The sequence below is a fragment of the Anopheles cruzii genome, chromosome 3 (genome assembly GCF_943734635.1).
Source record: "Anopheles cruzii chromosome 3, idAnoCruzAS_RS32_06, whole genome shotgun sequence".
Classification (NCBI taxonomy): Eukaryota; Metazoa; Arthropoda; class Insecta; order Diptera; family Culicidae; genus Anopheles; species Anopheles cruzii.
The window spans coordinates 79415314-79424813 of NC_069145.1; positions in this window are offsets into that span (position 1 = coordinate 79415314).

The window sequence follows — 9500 nt, forward strand, 5'->3', positions numbered from 1 at the left end:
CGCGTAGGACCGGAGCGCGAGTGAGGTATTTTAATCACAAGTAAAGGCGTGCGACAGGGAGTTGTATCTGAGAACTTTAGCTAACGGAACGACTCGTCATTAGACTTAAATTCTGCGAAGGTCAAGCGAAAGTCGAATAACTAGTTACAATGTTGGGGTGGTCGCCCAATCGGAATGGGCGGCCAAGCGCGACGCACGACGGCGAATTGGGTGAAAATCCGCAAAACCGAGCCGAAACACGCACAAATTCAACATCAATTCTCGAAATCGATCGGCTCAAGTAAACTGATGCACAGTAACCGGGAGGTGGTTTCCATGGAAACAGTAGAACAAGTAAAGTCGACGCACAAACTGCCCACGACCCACGCCAAACAAAGAGCGAGACGACCAATTTTCATGCCCGTGGCGTTCGGCGTGGGGTGTTCTAATTAAATTGCAAATTTTCCACCGATCATCAGCACGCGATACAAGTGCGCGTTAACCACTAGAATCGAATCACTAGACCTGCGGAGCCACACCGTTTTGTTTGCATCTCGGTTGTTAACTAAAGAAGCAGCTTTTTATCAGTTTTTTGATGCCCCTTTTTCGGTGCGGTGGATTGCGAAGCGGGCATTTTGGATGGAAAATGAAATTATTATCGATCGAATTCCAAATCGTCACGCGCATTAGCGCACCGATAAATAGTTCCGCGTATCGGTTCCACAGTATCCTTTCCCCCCCGTGAGGTGCCAATTGTGACATAAATCGTGCGCGTGATTGTTTCGGATAAAATATTAAATTATAATTACGTGCCCGACAGCTCAATCGGATTAGTGGGAGCCCCGGAAGCCAGTCGGAACTGGCGCAGATGGCGACGGCGGTGTGTGGATGGCGGCGGTGGCCATTTTAGTGAGTAGAGGCTTAGAGCGAAATATAAAAACGCGTATATAAATAAATAAAATGAACGATGTGACACACACTCGGGTGGCGCGCACTAGGTGGCCTGCCCCGCGGAATGCACATCCTAAATCCATAGTCAAAATCCTAACGAATTCATAATGTTGATTAGTGCAAATTATTGTCAAATGGCGAGATATTCAGAACCGACTCCGGAGTCGCGCGATAATTATAACAATGTTTTCCGATATGTGTTTCGTTCTAATTTATGTGTTACGCTGACGAGACGAGTTAGAGTAGGTTTGGTATTCGGAGGCGATTCAGTTGAATATCCGTTTTTCGGGGACGCGAGATTCGGGAGAGAATATTTAATAAACAGTTGATTTTTGAACTGAAACACTCGGTTGATTGCTTCAATGACTTATCGCACCCCAATTGTTGATCGTGGATAATGCACTGCAGCCATTTATTCTCGGAATGTAGCAGCGAATTAATTATTCATTGCTCTTTTGTATCGGTTTTCAGCAGTTTCAAATTTGCAACACTGACTGCGAAACACCCTCTCCGTTGTGGCCACTGGTGAATAATTAAGGTGGTGCCCTCAAATTAAAAACCTATCCTTTAAAAGCATCACACAGCAACGCCCAGCTGGTTCTCGGGAAAGGAAATAATGGCTTTAAATTTCCACATAACCAGCTCTCTATCGCTATATCGCCTTCACGGAATCCATTATTCACCGGCCAGTGCCTAGGTTAACGGATCATTCGTCATTTGCAATCGTATCTCTCTTTCTCTCATAAACATTATTTGGCAATAAATTATCTGTTGGTCATTTTTATCGCACACGAAACGATGGGAAACAATTATCTACTAAAGAGTCAACCATAATTTGTTAGTGGTGAAACGAACAATTTCGTTATACGAATTAATGTTTTCCCTTTGCTCGAATCCGATCTCTTTCAATCGATTTAAAGGGAATGATATTGGGAATGGACGGCCTTCGTTAGCACTATCTCTTAATGGGCGACAGTTTCCCGTAGCGCAGCATGCTCTTTTCCAAACACGAATCCGACTGCACAGACGGTTATTGCTCAGTTCCTCATTATTTTTACACTCAGCGCATCAGCGCTTGAGACGAAAAAAAAACAGTGAAAACAAGAGAACTATTCCGTTTCTAGCAAAGCTAATATCCCCAACGACGACGACGACGTGACTCGATATGTCCGCCGGATAGCAAGGAACCCGTCGTAGCTAACAGAACGCGCTGTCTTCTAGTGGGTCGGCAGCGTCCAGCAAAAAGAACACCCTTTGTTTTATGTCCATTACTTCCCGCTGCATCCAGAGGATTCAGACAGTTGCACAAAACTCAAGGGAGCCCGCAGGGCGCCCCCGGTCCCGGTGGGCGAAAGTAAAGTGAGCGAAAAACTGGAAAATGAAATCATAATAATGGTCACAATTTCGGTCACATTTTTCATCCTATTTGAACGATTTACATTCAGTCGGTGTTCGGAGTCCAGCTGCCCCGTCCGGCAGGATGTCCGGAGCAATGAGTGAAACGGCGAGCGAAAAGCCATTCGGTGAAGCAACTGTGAAGGTTTGCACTGCATTCACTTAAAAGAAATGTTCGCATCACTCGCCATCCTGATGGTGCAGGCAGAGTGCAGTCTACGGATGGACCGATAATCCCTGGTGCATCCTCTCGGAGGAGCTTTTAAATCTTACCATTTCGGTCCGTCCATTCCGAGATCGAGATTTCAAGTCTCGGTCGTTGATAAAAGTCTGTTGCGTCGAGTGAACTGGACCGGAACTACCCTGTTCGGGCCACAGAGTGGGTTATGTTCGTGAGGGCACCGTTTTATGGTCGAGTCGATTGCACACAGTTCCAAATTGCTTCCGCAAATCATTCGCTGAATCTCGCTTTGCGCCTTGCACAATCCCATCGTTCGCTTCCTTTTACGGGACAATGGATAGTTTTATCGAACCTTTTCCAGGTTCACTATTCTCGAAGCACCCCTTATTAAACGGCGCACAGGAAATGAGAGCAAATAAGATGTTACTTGAATGGATGGTTAAATGTCGGAGGGATTATGTCAACGCTTTGCAAGGTGGTCAAATGAAATATTCATACGCAGCTGAAACAATAAATTAAAAACGAATTTCATCGAGGGACTATAATTTGTGTCGCCAACCAAATATCGAATTAATGAAACACCTACGTTCGTCCTTGTTTGTGAGGCGATCCGACCCGACTCGAGGCTCTCCGAGTCGGCTTTCGAATTCCAGAACATCAGAACCGCCATTAGCCTAACGACGGCTTTGCGGACTGTCTTCGCCAACAGGAAAAAAGGCTGCTAAGCCAAGTGGATGGACGCCCGATGGAAACGCTCGTATCTTATCATTCTACTAAAATCCTTCCAGTGAGAGACTGACAGCGTAGGCTTAGGAGACAGCATCGCACCCTTTAGCAGACGTGCGCCTGATATGCGGCTCTTTGTCGCATTTCGAACGCATGTTGCTCGGATCCCCAATGTTGCCTACTTTAAGGCGTATCGAAGCAGGCGGCACAACTTTAGTCGGTTTAACATTGTCGGTGTCAACGAAAGAAGCGTCGGAAAGGACTTTGTTATTAGCATTTAAGTTTTCAATTTTCCTCTACTCGCATTTAAAACATTGTTTTATTGAACTTCAATTTCAACTGAACCCAGCGATTATTGGGGGTGAATGATTGGTACAATTTGAATCTAAATTGAGACATAAATTATTAACGGAAGGAATCATGCACCGGAGCTTAAATCGTCTGTTTTTGGTGGAGCACCACACTTTGATTGCCATTTCGTACGAAGAAAAAGTATACTTCCGTTCTCGATTTATTACGCATACGCAATTGCACGCCGAGTACCTACCGACCGCTCCATTACAAATGTTATTGAAGATCCGCGTGAAATATACCCCATCCTGCAGCAATAGAGAAACAGTAATCCTACCGAAAGTGCAAGCCGCGAGGGCACGCAGTTAAAACATCAATTTCCATTTCCTAATCCATGCTTTTATTGCAGTCGCTATCAAGGCTTAAACTCAAAACCAGTGTGCATGTGTGAGTGTGTGTGTGTGACCGCTGGTATAAGGATTTATGGCACCGTTGACCCATTCCCCATCGGAAACGGAAGTGCTAAAGGAAGAAGCAAACGACTCCATAAAAGAGTGTGAAAAATGGAGCTCTTCTAAGCGTACGGCGATGGAAATGAAGCCCGGAAGACTGGATAGTTCCAAAGGAACGCGCTTACCCATTCAGCCAGAGCATACGGCTGGCGCTTCGATACGACGGTTTCGTCCCTATTCCTTATCCTATCCGGATGCGTCCTTGTGACAGCATGGCCATATGCAGCATATGCTCGTTCGTGAAATGAATAACGAAATGAATGAATCGAAACCATTCCTGCGCTTCCGGAGCCGAAGCTTGCGGAGTGCCAGCGTCGTCGTCAGCACGGCCGAGATGAAGGTGAACACACGGGACGAAGGACACGCGTGGGTTTCCTTCTAACCCCGACGGGACGAGGACTTTTCTATTTGCGTTTTCGAAGCACTCCCATGCTTCGTACGCGAGTTTCGCTAACTAACAATGCAAAGACCGAGCTTGTATCGAACAATAGACGAGCAGCCACCCGAGGCTTTCTTTGTACCACGACAATCGCTAATAAGGCAATGGATCATAAAAAAGAACGAACTCAAAATACGCGGTTCCACGCGAACGGCCACTCAATCGAGTCAATCAATCGAGTCGAAGCGTATGCCCCGGAATGGGGCTACCAAATAAGCAAGTTATAAAATCTATATTTTATTGCGTACAAAACAGCGATTCCTCCCAATCATCACCAAAACCGGAAACATCTTCATTCGTCGTCGTCGTCGTCGTCGTCGGCGAACAATCGCACTCCATCAGCGGGTGGATTTACACACAACATCAACACCGAACATCGGGGAGCAATAAATAATATTCTTTCCATCGCTTCCCCAGCTTATGGGATAATGATGAGTAGCTAGTAGGTGGTGGCGCGCCGAAAGAAAGCGTTCCGTCGGGACGCAGTCGTCTTACGATGCCCATGTGTGTGTGTGCCTGTATTTCTTAGATCGTTGGAGCAACGACGCGGCCACGAAAGCCTACTTTGGGAGCGAAGAAGAGCCTCAGACCATGATTGAATTTGCTATTTTCCATGGGCAATAAAACACAGATCTCGTGCTCAAATTCAATCCAATAGCGCCACGGTGGGCTGCCACAACAGGTTGGTCAATAATCGAAACAGTACCATTTTCTCGTTTGTTTTTGTAATGTCTGATTTTCTATAAAACTAATAGTTTTAGGAAAGACTATTCTAGGTTTGCGGCTCAAATGCACGTAGTGCCCGCAGGGCAAAGATTACTTTTAACCGCCCAGTTTGGATGATTTCCCACAGTGCGTGGCTTGCCTGAAATCCGTGTCCTCCGGTGTGGCGAGCCGCTAGAGCAGCGGGATCCATAATTTTATTTTTTGTCTTGCACCTTGTTTGGGAAGATTGCTTATTTTGTGTAGCATTAACATTCATATTGGCGGATGTGGCGATGAAGAGAGACATTTTGCGTCGCCTTCTTCGGGACATCGAATGAGGATGAAGGTGCAATACAGAGCGACAACAATTGACGGCATTATCCCGCCATTCGACTCTGCTGACGAACGGAAAGCTTCTCAGGCTCTGCCATGTTGTAGGGCAGATATTTGTAGAGCAATGATTTACCATACACGATTTGGTGGTCGAAATGTCGGATTGAAAAAGTTCGCCTTTTCTTTTCTCCATCTCTCCTCTTCTCTCTCTTTTTTGCCCACTCCTGAAGCACGATGAAGAGCCACCATTCGCTGATAAGCGAAAGACGGGATTTCCGAAACCACTCACTGATAAGGTAGCGACTTTTTGCAAACACACAGTGGAGCCATGATGGATTTTGTGATTTGTTTTTCGATCAACTTCGCTCATTTCAATTTCGCGTCTCTTCTGGGTCCTGGGATTTAGCATCATCCCGGAGCTGCGGGTGCGGGAAGCGAAAATGCAAATCTAACGATTTTCGGGTAAACACGCGCTCTCGATGATGACGACGGCGCGGTCGCGGCCATAACGATTTTCCAATTCGCCATTACGATGGCGTGGTATCGTAAAAGAAAATGTCACATCCCCGCCCGATAGTTTGGGCTGAAACTGAGCGAAACTTTTCCCTCACTCCCGACTCCCGATTGCGCCATAATCCGATGTGTGCACGGCCAAATAATGTGCCATGGTTTGAAATTTAACGAACAAAGTTGTTACTCGATTCGCACCGCGCGATCGACGGGCTGTTTGGCTTCTAGGTTAAGTTGTTAAAAGCTATTGCAAATTGCGTGTTTGAGTTTCAGGCTCTCGGTTTCGGGCGGGCCGTGTCGCGTATTGATATGTTGATTATTTAATGCAACAGCGGTTTTCAAATTAAAACTTTTAATCCATCATACAGCATTGATGATAGCGTTAATGAGAGCTTAATAAATGGTTTCTGAATTGGTTTAAAGATCAACCGCATACGGCAAACATCGGGACGATGGTTGAACTTTATCTTTCACTTTACTAAATACCATTTGCCAATCTAGGTCTGCCCTGTGCCTGGATTCCAAGCTGCCCACACAATCACAGAGATCGGACGCTTCGGTATATGAAATTACCCTCCCATTACACCGGAACCGGAAAAACCATCCCACGCCACCGTCCTGGACCAAGGACTTGGATGTCTGTTAATTGCATTTGTTCCACATCCTTTCTTGCCGGTCCGGTCACTTCGGCTACCGTTATCGACGTTGGCTCGTCGAACGACGGAAATTAGATAATTCGATGACGAAGACAGTGGCAAGGGGCGAACGATGGGGCGAAATTGATGATTCCACCAACTGCCGCTGAGTGCTGCCATTGCCCTTCGAATCCGGCGACCGGCAGCCCCGAAAATGAACAAAAACTAGCCGAAGAGTAGAACAAAAAAAACGAGCCTCGGAATTACATTTCAATCATCGGGCGTTAGAAAAGGTTCTGGGCCAAATGCCGGGCCCACCAGTTGCGATGCTGGTGCGCGTTATTGGGAAGATATTTTCTGACATTCCATAAATCAATGGCGTTGGCTCGAGAACTGCAAAACACAAGGGGCCAAGAATCCGGCAAAGGTGCCGTCCCCGGGAGCACCACGGCCACGGCTCCGCGAATTAATACGTTTCGATCTATTTTTTAAGGGGGTTAAAAAATAAAAACATAAAAGCAACTTTCAAAAGGATGCTCAAATTATTTCGCCAATTTGTACAAACATTTAACAAATTCGCAGAAAGTATATTGCGTGGTGGTGTTTGAGCGTGTGTAGACATGGCATTAAACTGGCATTTGGCCCCATTTTATCATCAATACAATTTGCTCGGTCGCAAGGACTCTTTTCATCTTCAGCCATCGCGCAGTCTACTTCATTATTAGCGTAAATGGCCCCCAGCAGTACACGATCGTTTGCCAAAAACATGCCCCAGACCCTTCCTGCATCGGATTGAAAGCTAAACGTCGTTACCGGAGGCTGCTTGCTCCGGTGACTCCGTCGTCGTTGTACTCCTCTCCGCTCGACGGACTCCGGTGCGTGCGCGGTATCAAATGCGAATTAGTAAATAATGCTCCCCACATGCTATCTCGAGCGGGTCGCCGGCGGCATTTCGGCTCTCGGTGGGCCAACCGGAAACTCATTGGGTTCGACACACCGCGGCGAGAACCGTCGTCGTCGTGGTCCCCAGCGAAAACATAAACATCTTTATTCTAAATCCAAACACTGCACGGACGACGACGATCCGAAACACCCGCGGATGCGCATGCTGCTCGGAGCCTGTTTGAAGATTAAAGAGAGCCAGAAGCCAGCAGCGTTCCGGTAGTCGTTTGATCTGTCTCCTTGTCGCTTGGCTCGCAACTGCTCACAGCTTCAGAGCGAGCCTTATCCTTCCGCGACAGGCGACAATCAAACCGACGGCACACCATCATCATTATGATCGACGACGGCGTCGGTGGCGGGGCGGCACGGCATGCAGGATCCGAGGCACCAGAAGCCACCAGAAGGTTGTGGGTTTATTGTTTTGTGCTGGAAAGATAAAAACGTCCTACGGCGCCACAGCCTTATTAGCGGCGTTTTGGAGTGGAGTTTCTTTTCTTACAAACCCGGGCTCGGTAAACTTTCTGCAGCCTTTTTAGTATTCCGCTTCAAACACACAAAACTCCGTCCGTAAAATGGCATAAGTGGAAGAACGCAAATACGCGACCCGACCCCGTACCCGGGAACTGGTAAAGAAGAGAACTCCGAGGGTGGGCGAGTTACAGCTTATTAGAGATGTTTTGCATTTCTTTTCTTCGGCGCGAGAGTGTGCTTATGCATGCTAAAGCCTCTTTAATTATTAACAGCTTTCGAGGGGACTGCAATGTTCGATGTTCCTTCGGGTGGTTCGTCGAGAGCGATTTGCATTTTGGTTCCTCTTCAGATCTCGAATAATACTTTTCAAGTTGGCAGCGGTGGAGCTTAACTTAATTCAACTTGGGCTTCGGAATTAGATTTGCCAATGATTCGAAAAAAAACCGGGAGCTTCTCCACACTCGTTTGTTATCAATTATCCAAACGAGTAATCTCATTCATCCGCCATCTGTCTACGTCACGCGAACGCGCGGTTTAGGTCTATTTAGCCTTTCAACAGCGACTCAGAATAATGTTATTCTAAAAAAAACCCCAAATAATGCTTTATTCATGGCCAAATCTGCGATGCTAAGCGCCCAGCGGAATGGCGATCGAAGCTAAGCGAATCAACATATTTTCTCATCGCATCGTTCCACTTTCCGGCCAGCGGATCTGCGGACTGGTTGCGTCCGGAGCCCGAGACCTTTGGCCGAGTGTTGGCATGTCAACGCCCCACGGACGCATCTGCTTGCTGTTTGCCAAATCGGCATCGAACCGGAGCTAACCGGGTCCCAGCGGCGAAGGATGGCGTCGTCGCTGTTGCTCGTGATAAGAAATGGTACTGCCGGGATGCAACATAATGTCATGTAACTCCGCGCTGATCCTTATCGGAACGCTCTCTCTCTCGCGAGACTTTCCGGGGTCGTGCATCGAAGGCCATGTACGAAAATCTGCATCGTCGTCGTAAGTCTACTTACGGCTAAGCTAGGCTTACGCTGTTGCTGTAACAGAGTGCGAACGAACCACTGTTGGGGCGTTTTGCGTTAAAAAGTATTCAACCGGATGGTAGCTTTTAAATCGTACTTTAAAGACGGGCCCCTGCTCCCATTGCCCCAAGAGGTATGTCGTCAAATTAGTGCGCCTCAAATATTGCACCCGTCTTGCGCGCCGTCGATGGCAAAGTAATGAGGAAAGGCCCCGGATTCTGGTCCTCCACCACCCCCGAGGGACAAAACAAATCCTATCATCATCAACATCAACCGTGAAAAGCGATACGTGAGACGCGCTACAAATCCGCGCTATCAGCAGCGGCAGCACCCGCCACAAAACCCAGCACCAAACTCCGCGGCGTACGACGTCGGCGTCTACATTATGCAAATCATTATCATCGC